This window comes from Rhinolophus sinicus, chromosome 8, assembly GCF_057876585.1.
Source record: "Rhinolophus sinicus isolate RSI-liver-muscle chromosome 8, RSI-T2T, whole genome shotgun sequence".
Classification (NCBI taxonomy): Eukaryota; Metazoa; Chordata; class Mammalia; order Chiroptera; family Rhinolophidae; genus Rhinolophus; species Rhinolophus sinicus.
The window spans coordinates 1,879,460-1,893,910 of NC_142508.1; the positions used below are offsets into that span (position 1 = coordinate 1,879,460).

At 52.6% G+C, this 14,451-nt stretch overlaps 1 long non-coding RNA gene across 1 annotated transcript in view; it reads left to right on the forward strand.

The window, feature by feature from the left end:
- The window catches only part of LOC109453044 (uncharacterized), a 30,688-nt gene extending 17,311 nt beyond the window's left edge, over positions 1–13,377 (forward strand). Inside the window, exons 3-6 of the long non-coding RNA XR_016021875.1 lie at positions 1,287–2,993; positions 3,143–4,070; positions 5,433–5,475; positions 8,125–13,377. This is a non-coding gene — a long non-coding RNA (uncharacterized LOC109453044). The remainder of the gene's footprint in view (positions 1–1,286; positions 2,994–3,142; positions 4,071–5,432; positions 5,476–8,124) is intronic.
- The last annotated feature ends 1,074 nt before the right edge of the window (positions 13,378–14,451 follow it).

The window sequence follows — 14,451 nt, forward strand, 5'->3', positions numbered from 1 at the left end:
TGCTGCTTTGTGGTTGTACCTCACAGGGCATGTCACCCCCAGACTGGTTTCAGTTCGACCAGATTCTCTATAAGCCAAGGATGAGGTGGTAAATAGAGACAGGAACAATGAGCTCTGCGTTCAGCTGTGGTGCGACTGTGGGGTGGCAGGACGGGGACAGTGAGGGGGACGTGGCTCTTGCTGTCTCATCCACGACCCACAGCTCATCGCGTGGTGTCTGCCTTTGAACCTTCCCTCTGTTACTCTGTCTCTTGTTCAATTTCTAGAGCTTTTCTGTGGATGCGGTATCATTGCAGCATCTTTCATTTCCTTCTCGGGAAATGAATACAACTTGTATATTAAAAGAAAAAAGCCTTGACAAGGTAACAGTATATATTTGTCAATCTATCCTTGAGGCATAGAACTTGCATCCTACATCCGGGTCCTTGAAGGGGTCTGGGCACTCAGAACTCGACCCCTAGTTTAAGAGTTGAGGACGGCCTGCTGGCTGGAAGGCACAGGAGGGTGTGATGTGATTGCTGGTGTCCATTGGCCCGTGATCAGCGAGCGGCCACCCAGACCTTCTGGGGGAGTCCTTGCTCCCATTCCTGTGTCTGGCTGGCCCTTGACCTGCCCTGGGGTGGGAGGGACGCTGTGCAACTTCCTCCTTCGATGGGCAGAGCTGCTCCCCACACCGGGTGCCCTCTAGTGGAGGCCAGCAGCTGTGTGAAATCTGAGCACCCCGAGACTGTCTTGCTGGGGGGAGCCCAGGCTAGCCACAGGGAGAGACGTGCTGTCCAGCCAGCCCCCCAGGCTCCACCCACCTGCTGAGGCCCAGATGCATGAGTGAGCGCCACTCACTGTGTCCTGGGGCCGCCGTACAAACTGCCCCAGACAAGCTCCAGCGTGAAGCTGAAGGGTGTGCGGCCTCCATTTGCCTCATGGTTAAGATCGCAGCCAATTTATCTCCGGGAGGCACCTTCCTCTGACTTGTGTTTACTATTGATCAGGGCCCAGACCGTTGCGAAGTTAAGTGTTACTTTGTGGGGTTTTTGTCAGTAGAGATGCAGGTGATTTCTGGTTGAGAAGACTCTGAAGCTTGCAGTCTTTTTTCCCTGTAGGACAGTGGTTACTGCGGCTTCTAACTTAGAAGACATGGTAACATGACTCCCCAGCGTAAAACTCTGTCCCCTGCTGCTCATTGAACTAACTTTGACATTTTGCTGGCTCCTTGATTGATAAGTTCAACAAATCTCCGACATGCGATCGTTCCATACTTGTATGAGTCTCATGTGTAACTTTTTAAGGTTATACGTGGCCGTATAGACTGCCTCCGATTGTTGTCTGAATCCAGAGAGAAAGCTGGCCCCTGAGATGCACCTCTGAGAAACTTCTGACCACAGGGTCGCAGGGAAGAGGACAGCAAGACAGGGACGTGCGTATGAGGAAGGAGGGGAAACAGAAAGGTGAAGGTAACGTTTAGACCACAGAAAGCATCCGTGGTGAACCCAAGCTTGCCCCCGAGAAGGCTGAACCTCTTGGGGTGAGAAGAGACTGATTATGAGGAGAGACGGGGACATCTTTCTTTAAACAGTATTGGGGTAAAGGAACATGTGATAGATGCTGCTAAGTGAAGCCGCTGACACTGTGCTCAGCCCCGTCGCCACGGTAGCTGTGTCCACAGAAGCAAAACCCCCATTGATCCATGCAAGATACACTCAGGAACCAGGTAAACTGTTTCTAACCTGTGGTACAGACAACCAGAGCTCAGAATTCAGAGGAGGAAGTGACAGCGGGAGCTGGGGGTCTCTGGAGGCCTTCCTGGAGGAGGAGAACTGGAGCTGGTCTCTAAGGAGCGGACCTCAGAAAGGGGGAGCACGGTGGGGACCAGGTGATGTCCCCCAGGGGGCTCTCACCCAGGGCTGACTGTCCAGATACTGAAAAGGACAGCTGGGTGCCAACCAGAAAGGACACACCTAGGCAGTTAGCACTAACACTTGATTTCCTGGGCCATAGGCAGTGTGACGATGAATTTTATGTGTCAGCTTGGCTGGGCCACAGTCCCCACCCAGGGCACTGGCCAAACACCAGCCTAGGCGTTTTTGTGCAGGCACTTTGCAGATGAGATTCACACTTAAACCAGGAGACTGAGGACAGCAGTTGCCCTCCATAATGAGGGTGGGCCTGGTCCAACCAGTTGAAGGCCTTCAGGGGAGAAGCCCAAGGTTCCCTGGGGAAGGGGTTCTGCCTGCAGACGGCCTGGCCGTCAGACTTGAGCTGCAGCACCAGCAGCCCTGGGGCCGCAGCCTGACAGCCTGCCCTGCAGGTCACAGACTAGCAGCCCCCCAATCATGTGAGTTGATCCCTTAAGATAAATCCCCCCCTCCCGGGGCAGGGCTCCCTCCCACATCGCAGACCCTCTGATCCCAGTTTTCTCCTGCAGCACCAAGAGAAGGCCCTTTGCAGCCCTGGCTTCATGAGCTTCCATGCGGCCTGGCTGAGACCTCCCCATCTCCCAAGGAAGGGGAAGGTGGACCCCCGGGTCCCACGGAAATGCAACACGTGTAATTTGAATGTGCTGGTTAGCCCCATGAAAGGAGTAACAGAAACAGGAGAATTCATCATGCTTTGTTTAATCCAATATATCCAAAATACGATTTCAGGGTGGAGTCGCTACAAAACTGTATTGAAGCCCACTTTATAGTGTTTGAACTGTCTTCAGAATTGGGTGTATATTTCATCGTTATAGCACATCTCAATTTGGGTGCTAAAATTTCAACCACGAAGGGGAAATGCAGTCCTAGCAGAACAATGAAGGTGCATTTATTGGAAGAATAACTCACGCTGCCTTCGTCTTTCAGGCGGAATTGACTGAAATGAAGAAGTCGGTGCAGCCTTCCTAGCCGAGGTCCAGCCGCGCTCCCGGGCCGCCGTGCTGCGTGTGGGCTGCCCCCCAGCGGCCGCGCCGGGTACTGCAGGGGCCTGCTCAGGACAGAAACCTTCCTGCAGTCAGGGTGTGAACCTTTGCTGCTTGCAGGTCTATGAACAATTTTGGGGTGGGGTTGGGATTAGGGGGTGAAGAGATGCATAGAGAGGGAGAATGGGAAAGGTAGGGGTGTGCGTGTGTTCCGTTCCTGTTCACAAATCGCTGTCGTGACTGCAGGTGGCAAGGACATCTCGAATCAGTCACCTACTTACGCAGTGTGATCTTCTGAGCACCTGAGGACCACAGAGCCCCCTGAAGGCAGACAGGGGCCTTCTTTACCCTTGAAGGGAGGAGGGAAAAAAGCACCCCCAGCCTGGGAGAAAACAATGGCTTCATTCGCCTGATTGCTTAATTTTTGATGCCAGGGCAGTGTTTTCGAAGAAGCGACTTGAACAAATGCAGACCTGTTGTTTCTCAATGGCTGTCACCCCCACCCCTGGGGAGTGTACCTTTGTCACTGTGTCGATTTGATTAAAAACCTACCACAGAAGGACCCAGAGTTTGCAGCCCTGTGAGCACACTTGTGACTGAGTGTCTTCCAGCCCAGGGGACAAGGTGACCCCAAAGTGGTTTGGGGTCCTGTGGGAGGCAAACCAGTCAGAGCCCACTGGGAGGTCTCTCTGGCGTCCCTTCCCTGGTTGGCCAGGACTCTGTCCCCTAAACGCCACCTGGGCCGGCTCTGTCCTCTTCCTGCTGCTCTCTCTTTACAGAGCTCAACTGTGTTTTCGCCCAAGGCATCAAGTCTATTTGAGAATTCTGACTTAATAGCACTTCTTTTATTCCTATTTGTTAGGTGTATGACTAAACATGAATAATGTGTTATTTCTGGCCCGCTTGGTTGTCACCAGCCTCCAGGGTAGAGGAAAGTGACAAGAGCTTCTGCCTTTGGAACAACGGCCAGGATGAGTCACCCTTAAGTGGAGCTCTGTTGCTTCCGGAAACCATGGCGGTGGTTTCTTTCTTAGATCGTTCCAGAGAACGTGCAGCTGCAGACCACCTGCTTCCTCTGTGGGGAGTCCTGGGGGCTCCTGACCACGTCCTGGCCACGTCCCGTTGTCTGCTGGGTTTCTCTTCTGAGCCCCAGGACAGCCATCTCTCCTGAGAGGTGAGGGGAAGTCTTTTCCTGCAGGTGACATGTTACACGGGACACGGTGTGGATACGTAATCCCGCTGCAGGGGAGGGAAGAGTGGGACAACCAGCCCACCTACCAGGGGCTACACTGCCCTGTTGGAGGGTACGGAGACCCAGCCCGATTACATGGTGGCAGATGACACTTGAGTGACCGCCCAGCTACACTTCTGCCCGCACTGCAGGGCTACCCTTTGTCATCCCAGGCCTGCTGACCCTGACGTTTCCTAATCTCTGGCTTTTGCCAGTCGGCTGAGTGTAAAGTGATATCACAAGGTTTCAGTCTATGTGTCTCTGATGACTGGTGGTGTGAGCATTTCTTTATTTGCTCGATGCCTCTTGGATTCTTTTTCTGTCAATTAGCTTGTTAAGACCATTTACCCATTTTCTGGGGGGGGGGGGTTGCCATTTTTTTCTTTGCACAAGAATTCTTTTCCATTGTTGGTCCGTTGTGGATATTCCAAGATCTTCCTCCATGGCTCTGTCTGCTATGACTATGCTGGTGGTACCCTTTGCTAAAAAGAAACCCTTACTTTTGATCTAATTAAGTGCATATTTGGTGTGTGTGTGTGTGTGTGTGTGTGTGTGTGCACGCGCGCGCATGTGCCTTACAGTGTTTGATTTAGAAGTTTTAAGAAGTCCTTCCCTCGCTTCATGGTCACAGAGACCACGTGAATGTTCTACTTTGAACTTCATTCTTTACCATTCACATTTAGGTCTTTCATTCACCTACGTAAGTCTACCTTCACATATAGCGTTAGGTAGGGACCCAGCTTTAATTTCTCTCTGGGAGAATCCATTTTAATTTCTCAAGTGATTCCTAGGGAGAGATTTTTTTAAAAATTCTAGTACACACAGTTTCATTTTTCTCTGGTACAGTTTGTGCAGCAAACCAGAGCTCTGGTAGCTGGTCGCTGCAATGTCTTGTGAAAATACAGAGTGTCAATGGTGACCCAGCTCTGGCACTAGAAATGAGTGTTAAAAATTGATTTCTAGCTTAGTGGTTGGAGGAATCATTAGACTTGACATTTGGTTCTGTTTGAAGTCAGAGCCTTTATAAGAACTGAAAAAAAACCTTCCAATTTACTTCCCATCCTGTGTCCTGGAAGGGTGATTTCATGGCCTAGATACGACACAGAATGACTAGCGGGAGGCATTCCCAACCCTAATTGCGAAAACTTAATTTCATCCCAATAACCACTGGCGGGTGTAGAATTACTTGCTTTTCCTTTTGTGTCTTAGATCGTTTTCCTGCCTGATTTTAATTTTTTCCCTCTTTCTCTTTTTCCTTTGGACTCACACACTGACCTCCCCCTTTTTCTCTCCCCCAATTTGTAGGTAACTGTGGAAAATGGAGACATTTGAGTAAGCAAATGTCTGAGTGAGTACTTTTCCCCGTTCATTTTACTACATTTAATGGTAGTACAGCCTGCGTACAAGAGAAAAGTCCACAATCTTAAGTTTATAGCTCAATGAGTTTCACAAGGTGAACACATCATAGAATCAGCTCCCAGAGCAAGAAACAAAAATGCCCGACAACTCGGAAGGCACCGTGCCCCTCGCTGGGTGACACCTCCTGCCTCTGAGCAGCATGGTTCCGAGTTGCCTGATTTTTGAACTTCATCTAAGGAGAGGCATAGCATAGTGTATCTTTTTGGATATGGCTCCTTTTGCATAATATGTTTGTGGATTTGTCCGTGTCGTGTTGTATGTATTTCAAGGGACCTCGAGGATCTCCTTGGGTGTGTGCGTGCGTGTGTGCACGTGTGTGTGTGCACACATCCTACTAAGCAGGTGGATTGTCAACGAGGTCTGAGCACTGAGAAACACCAGTTTGCGGAGACACCCTAGGTCACCCTTTGTCCCCAAGTATTTGTGGGGTGCAGTGCTGAGGCCCTTTAGGGTCTGCCCTGCACTTCTTTACACATGAGAATGGACGTGGACACAGTAGGGGAGATGGCAGTACTTCCCCCACTGCTGGGACCCTTTCTTTCCAATGACACAGACTACGCCAGGCATCTGGGTGCCCTGGAGCCTTCTGACAGGAGCTCCTGCGTGGAAGCCTCCATGTTTGACTCCAGCCCAGAGCGTCCAGCATGAGAGCAAACGGGCAGACTGTGCATCACCCAGGGCTAAGCGGCCTGGGTCAGGACAGGCGCACTGGGGACTCAGAGGTCAGCACTTGGGGAGGGACGGCCAGTGTGGCTCAGGAAGGAGCTCGGCGAGCAGTGAGGTGGCGTCTGCGTATATGGATGCAAGGTGACAATACAGAATGTCAATGGTGACAGGGCACAGCTGGGATCTGCCATGTACTGGGATCTGCCATGCACTGGGGATTCAGTCCTTTGTCACGAGCGGAACGCACTCCACGGGCAGGACCCAAGAGGTGCTGCACCCCCATGGGGTCACAGTGCTTTCTGAGCCCTTGCTGGACACGTGGGCACTGCGCCAAGGGTGCCACGTGCATCGTTTCTCATGATCCCCTCGGCCACCTCCTGGGGACAGAACTGCTATTGCTCATATTGTACAGATGAAGAGGGGATACATCACTTGCTCAAGGTCACCCTGAGAGTGAGGGCAAGTCCAGAACTGGACCCTGGCTGTCTCTGACCTGCCGATGGTGGGCCCCCCGGGCCCCAGGAGGGGGGCGCCATCCCAGGAGCCCCTGGAGTCCGGTTCTGTTTTTCATTTTTCCATCTGTTGGCACCAGCAGTGTTGGCCATATGGTGACGTCAAGTCCTGGGCAGGTTCATTTTCTTCTCAGGAAGGGGTGCTAATATGCCAGTTGTTGTAAATCACAGAGGCGAAGGAGGGGGCAGACACCTGGGGCCATGAGGGCAGGCGCGGAGGCTCAGAGAAAGGGTGCGTGGGGGTGTCCGCAGGTATATGGTGCCAGGAGGAGGGAAGACCGTCCCTGTCAGTCCCGAGACATTTGGGATCACATGCTCATTCGGTTGTGGCAGAGGCAGGGTTAATGACGCAGGCTCATGAGCCTTCAGTCCCATCCTTTTTACTGCACACTGATGCAGGCTGCCATCACCAAGACACAGGGGACCCCAAGGACCCAGCTAGGACCAGACGGGCCTGGCCTGCAAAGGGCGCAGAGCAGCCCTTCAGCCACATTCTCAACCAGGTGACCGTTCCAGCCGAGAGCCTTCTGGCCACCCAGTGCACGTAGTTCCCTCAGTCCAGTGTCCCAGGCGCTGTCCCAGGCCAGGCCCCAGACGTAGAGCTACCGGAGTAGCCGTGACGAGGGAAGCAAATGTCGGGGGTGTCGAGGCTTCAGGCTGGGGAGGTGGCTGCCCTGCCCAGTTGGAAACACTCCACACCCAAAGGTCAGGGAAAGACGCATGGTGTCCCTTGCCCAGGGCATGAGGTTGAGGGTACAGTGGCTCTGGGAAGCTCGCCAGCACGTCACTTCACGGTCCCCTCCCTCTCCATGATGTCTGTGACACCTGGCCCTGCCCAGGATGCTGGCTGGGGAGCGGGAGCCAGCCCGCTCCTATCTTTTCCGTGACATGTCCCTGGGGGAGCTCGGTGGCACCTCTGGTGGTCATCACCTGCTTCATTATCAAGGGCTGTGCCTTGCTGCTGCACCGTGTTGAAAGGACAGGGGAATCAGAGGCCTTGCAGGTAGGCGGCCGGTCCAGGAGGGGCCGGGAGCACCCGGCAGCTGTTCTCCGTCCGCTCTCCATGCCTCTCTGGAAGCTGGCGCAATTATTGTGCGTTAGGTGATAACCTGCAGGGACATGTGGGCAGTTCAGAGAGGTGCCGTGCAAGTGACACCTGGTCTAATCAATTCTTTCAGTTTGTGTTGTTTCCAATTGGACTCTGGTTCCCAATGTTGATACATGACCCCCAGGCAGGGATTACAACTCCCCACCTTCAGACGCAGAGCCCAGCGTCAGCACGTAATTGCCTGCCTTTTGCCTATTGTTTCCAACATTAAATTGAGGGCCCGTGGCTGTCCAGCCCGGACACTTTTGAGGATGTCAGGCTTGCCTGAGAGTTGATGACTTAATTTTCTCAGGAATGGCCACATCATCTGTCACTGCCCGAGACAATGAGAATCTCAGCGGCAGCCCCGTCACTTCTGATTTGGGGAAGGTGGGCGACGATAGGCGTGTCCGGGCCAGTCTGGGTCAGCATGAGGGAAGGCGGGGAAGACAGCGCCTGAGACCCAGGAGCGGTGTCACATGCTGGAAAAATGCTCCGTGTCGGGACATGCACAGAACCCAGGAGGACCACTCAGGGGCAGAAAGAGCACGGCTGGGCCCCTCTGTGCATTAGGGAGGAAGTGTTGATCGTTTAGTGTCTACGTTCCTTGCTGGACTCTATGCTCCAGGAGGTTCCCGCCGAGGCTGGGAACCAGGAAGGCGGAAGGGGACCACACTGAGTGATGACTGTTCCAAGGACACTGTTGTCACCTCTGAAGTCCCAGCAGACGGCGAGGCATGTGTCTGCGGCCAGCTGACCTGGTGCCTGAGGCTCGGGTGTTGGGCCGTTCATCAGTGGTCCAGAGGTGAGGGAAGTCCTTCTGGTCTCGGACAAGTGAACTAGAAACAGAACTGAAAACATTGGTGAGAACCTAAGGGGACACGAGAAGCAGCTGTCAGAGGCCAGGAGGTGTCACCTTGTCCCTGCCATTCACACACAGAGGCTGTGAGCTCCTTCGAGACTGGGTTGTGCAGCCCATTGAAGCCTTTCCCCTCTGATATGCAAGTTGAGACAATTTAGGTGGCAAACGGCAGAAACTGAAGTCAAAGTAACTCAAGTAAGAGAGAATCTGTGGCTCACACCTGGAAGGTTGGAGGGAGGGGCTGGCATCAGGCAGGTGTGGGTGCCGGGTTTGCCCAACGTCACACACGTCTCAGTCCTCCATCCTGCTGCCTCCTGGCGTGGGCCTCACGCTTCGGTGGGCTTGCTCCATAGGCAGGGAAGTTGGCCACTGGAGGGACCGAGCCTGAACCTTTATACTTTGGCTTCCACAAAGGGCAGAGTCCCCTGTCCCGCTGCCTGCAGAGGTATGGCTGGTGGTCGGTTATGTCAAAAGCTCCAAGGAAGAATAATGCCCACTTCCTGAAATGGGACTCAATGCCACAAAATGCTCTCATGGGGAAGACGGGATTTGTCAGGCCCTGAGTCCACTAGCAGGGACTGTGGCCTGTGTTTAACAGGAAGAGAATCTCTTACAGAGCCAGGCATCGCAACTCGGTGACACCTGCCTGAATTGCCTGTAAGTTTCCATTTCTTATACATTATTCTATGTGAAACCTGTTCAATCAAACATCTTGTAACTTGCGACGGGCTGACTGAAATAAGTCAGCATGTACTCTAAGAGAGAAAAATATATTTAGTGATAGAATCCTTGAGTTTTTGAGCTGAAGGAACTTTTAGAGCAGTATTATTTCAATGAGAAATTAAAAAAAAAAAGCAGCAGACTCCTGGTTCTGTGACGGGAAGAACTCAGAGACAGGCCTGTTTGACGGCCCAGTGTGAAAACACAGTGACCATCGTCAGCAGGCTAATCCACAGATCACACTTTCCTAGCGGATGCTGGTAGGGATTTGGCCGATATCTGCCCCTCCTGCAGAAGTCCATATAGAAGGGAAACACTGGCCAATCACTTTGCAACCGTGTCAGGTTTGGAAGCGTGTGGATTGTTATATTAATAACTCATCTATGTGGCAAGATTGTTTTCTCCCCAACGACTCACCCCATCATATTTTCTTCTCTTCAGCTCTATTGAGGTGAAATGGATGAGTAAAATTGTGATACATACTCGTATTTCTCTTTAAGCGTCAGTACATCCTCTGGCTGGAGACCCGCCCAGCTCAATTAACCCAGAATGAAGGGTAAATTAAGAAATGTCTTCACATCCATAGCTCTGAATTTTAGATGTTGTCACAATGCCAAGTGTCACGGGCTCAATAGAAACCAGTTCGATTATATTTTCATGGAACAGAAGCTCCTGAACGAAGGAAAGGGCAGAAAGCGAAGGAACAAAGAGAGAAACCGACAGCGGCTCCTGACGTGTGCTTGGGGGTGACACCAGCCATCGCACCCCACCCCAAATCTAACCTCAGCAGCCGCTGCTTCTGCTTAGGCCTGGGCTCCACCATCGCTGGCAGATGTGGGCAAACCTCGCCCGGAGGCCGGACCACAGACTGCGGCCTGGAGCCAGGCTTCTCTCCCTGGTCTCCAGGCTGGGCTCCGACCCAGAGCTGTCGTTACAAGAGGAGACAGGCACATCTGCGATTAGGGTCAGGTGTTGGTAAACTCGTGAAAGATTGGCTTGAGGTCTTTCGTTTCTCTGTGCTGTGATGGACACAAATCAGTACGAAGAAAGACCTGCGACTCAGTAGAAAATGGGCAAAAAGTAAGGAAACGTCACAGACACGGACATCACGGGTGTCCAGGGGGTCCCGTGAGCTCACGCCTGCATGAGCGGTCAGGGCCTCAGTCCCGCCTGTATACTTCCGTGTGCGCTGTGCTAACAAGTTCCTCTAAGCGTTTCCCCTTTGGAGTGAGGTGACAGTGAACCTTCCGGGCAGAGGGAGGTGGAGGCTCGGGGGTAGGAGAGGCACCTCAGCACTTCCTGCCACGGGCCGGTCAGCGGCGTGAGGACTCTGGTGCGGCCCCTCGTCACTGCCTGGAGCCTGGTCCTGCAACCTGCAGCCTCGGCCTGGTGCTAACCTTTCCACGGACCTCTCCACCTGCAGCCAGGTCCCTGTGTGCCACCCACACCCCACCCAGCCCCCGACACCCCCCTCACGTCGCTGTGGCCGGTTCCCCCCCCCCCACTCTGGCGGGTGGTCCACTGCTTGTCCAGCAGCTCAGACCGGACTGGAGGCGGTGGGTCCTCAAGTGACAGTCCCTGGGCAGCTGTCTGGTGGTGCACAGGGCCCCAGGGCCCTGGAGAAGCCCAAGAGAGCCCAAGAGAGAGGCAGAAGCACAGAGGCAGGTAGCCCAGAGACATGAGCTGTGTAGGGACGGATGGCAGAGTGGCCCCCTAATGCTTTGGAACCTCATAAGAGGCCTGCATTTTCAGCCAAAAAATGAATAACAAACAATATGATTAGGGTAATAGAACAATAGTAAAACCGGCACCCACATACCATGCTAGAATTTCCGCTACCCAGATTTAATAACTGTTAATATTGTCCATATTTGCTTCAGGTTCTAAAAATAAATATGTATGCTCTGTTAATATAGGGTGGAGTTCTGTGTTTTAATAATTCGTCTAAATAGAACAATGAAAGTCACTTTCTGTGACTTGTTTGCCTCCCTCTCAACATGGGGCTGAAGCTCTAGTCAGTTCGTCCGACATGCGAGTTCCTTGCGGGGCGAGCGCACAATTTGTTTATCCATTACCCCTATTTATCTATTCCCCTCGTATCCATGCCCCTAGTATCCATTCCCCTATTATCCATTCTCCTGTTGACAGACGTGTCCAAATTTTCACTGTTACCAAGTGAGGTGAGATACTTTGTGTGTGTTCTTGTACGCGTTCCCACGGACACGCACAAGTTCACTTCAGCCGTGTGTGTCGTGGGTGTCACAGCGGTTCTCAGATACCAGACTCAGGCGAAGGTGATGCAGGGCTCACTGGGGGTGCCCTCGGGTCACTCCTTGCAGGGGAGTGGGGAGCAGGGCTGGACAGAGGGACAAGGGGACCACTAGGCCGTCTCCTGAAAGGCTCAGCAAAAATGGCCACGCCCCAACGTCGGCAGCAGTTTGACAAAGAATCTCACTTCTGAAGCTGGAGGACGGCGGTAAAGGCTGTTGAGTTGAGCCGCTCTGGCCGCCTGACCAGATCCCCAGGCACTGCGTCCTCCCTGGCTGCTCTGCTCACTGTCACCCCAGGGAGGACAGCAGCTCCTCCTAGGAGAGTGGGGCCAGTCGGCTGTAGCTTCCCCAGCACCAGCTTGGTGCCCCTCTGGAATTTTAATTGCTCCCTCAGGATTCCGCAGCAGCTCCCCGAAATGTCACTGAGCCCTGAATGGCCAAAGGAATAACTGATATTGTCAATTTACCTTCCAGCGGCAAGACAAGCCCTTTATCCTTTAGGGGGAAGCAAAAATAGACTGGTTTCATGGGGTAAGTGAGCCCCAGGAGAAGGCAGACGAAGGCTGGGTCGTTGCAGACGCGCCGTCTGCGGCTCCTCACGAAACACAGCACCGGGTTAGAACCGGGAACTGGTTCTCGCACTCTCGGTTTCTGCTTTCCTTTAAACGCCAAGGGGGACTGCACTGGGCACCACCAGTATCTAGTTGCCTGAGCGGTGGGCCACACATAATGAGAGGGTGAGGGGGTCAGCGATGGAAACCCAGCTGCAAAACGGGAAGAGCTCTGCAGACTGCAGTCTCTCTCTGCACACGGAAATAAGGTAACTGCTCCATTAACAGAGGTTACAGTCAGAGGTGACCCAGGTGCCACCCCAGGCTGCTGGCCCTTGCCACCTTTGCAGGATGGGGCCTCTTTGCCTAGAGACGTGTCCCTGCCATTCCAGCCTGCCCATCACACCCACACTGCTGCCCTCCTCACTGCTGGTGAGTCTTGGATCCACACACCCTTTGTCTGCAAAGGTCTTTCCCTGGCTTCCTCTGTGTGCTGCCACCCCCACAGCAGGAGGCTGGGAGCCAGGTCTCCCCTGTTATTAGAACCCCATTTCCTGTCTGCAAAGTGGACCCCGCACCTGTCCTACCAGCTTCACCCGTTCTGCTGACATGAGAGTATGGAAGGGAACTATACCGTATTTTGAAACTGTAGAGCTTAATGCTACCGTGTTTCCCCCAAAATAAGACCTAACTGGAAAATAAGCCCTAATGCGTGTTTTGGAGCAAACCTTAATATAAGACCCAGCCTTATTTTCGAGGAAGCATGGTAATACTACACAATCTTCTTGTGAATCCGTTCTTTGCTAATTCAGACCAGGGGCTTGGAGCAAGGGGAACTCATTTGTAGGTAAGTGGAGGAAGCCCATGTGGATGGTGAAACTCACATACCGTGAGTTTTTCCCCCCTGAAAGCTTAAATGCCACGGGAATTGGGTGTGAACAGGTTGTCTTGGCCTGAGATCTTTTCCACCCCAGACTAGAAAAATTCCTCCACAACTGGGGGAGAGACTACAAGAAGTGCAGGGGGGGAATGGGAGGAATGAATCCCTCAGATCCTGGCTGAGCCCCAGGGGTGAGAATGGGCAGCAAGCGTGGCTGGTGGTGCAGCCACTCAGTGAGACGCCCGTGTGGCTTCATATTAGAACCGCCCGGGAGGAGCACTATTAACATCAGTGACACAGGACATCCATATGCCAGAATAAGCTGGACCAGGACCTCGCATCATGTACAAAAATTAACTAAAAATGGATCGATGACCTAAATATAAGAGTGAAGATTATGAAACTCTTAGAAGAAAACACAGGGGTAAATCTTCATGACTTTGGGTAATGGAGTCTTAGACATGATACCAAAAGTACAAATGACGAAAGAAAAAACAGATACATTGGACTTCATCAAAATCAAAAACATTTGTGTATCAAAGGACATTATCAGGAATGCGAAAAGACGACCTACAGGATGGGAGAAAATATTTGCAGAATGTGTATCTGAAAAGGGTCTAATATGCAGTCATTTGGGGGCCTGGCACAAGCCTTATTCCTCCTGTCCCTTTTTACTCTCTTTAACATACAGAGATCCGTCCCTTCCGGTTGTAGTTATTTACCTCCAGGTTGGGTTTTTGTTGTTTTTGTTGTTTGAGGGTGTGGGGCATTGATTTATAAGCTCTTGTTTTCCACAACCAGTAATACCTGCTTAAACATTAGGTTTAACTGGAATTCCTTGCTCGGCCTCTTGCAAACCCTTCACGGCTCATATCCTCGTTCAAATATTTGAAGGCAAACTGTGGCTGGACGTTAGGGAGATGGAGGGAGCAGAGGCTGCCTCTTTTGGGAAGCCCACTGTGTGCTGAGATCGGGGCTAGGAGTCAGGCTGGAGGGTCCCAGGGTGGAGCCTGCGTTGGGATGTCGTGGTCCTCTCTGAGCCAGTGGCCCCACAGTGGTCCTGGGGGACACAGACCCTTTATGAGCCTCATATCTGTCCCAGTGTGTTGTCATCACTCGAGAGCAGAGCACAAGGCCGCATTTCCTATCACACATATCACAGACCACCATCTGGTCCCCTGAGGGGCTCTGGGGGCAGGAGCCGGGTGGGGTCAGAGCTTGTGTATCAATATGTTTGGGCCAGTGTCTCTCAACCACAGCACTGTGACCTTTGGGCTGAACAACTCCTGGTTGTGGGGACTGTCCTGGCGAGGTGTAGGATGTTAGCTGCGTTTCCACTACTCACTAGATGTCACTA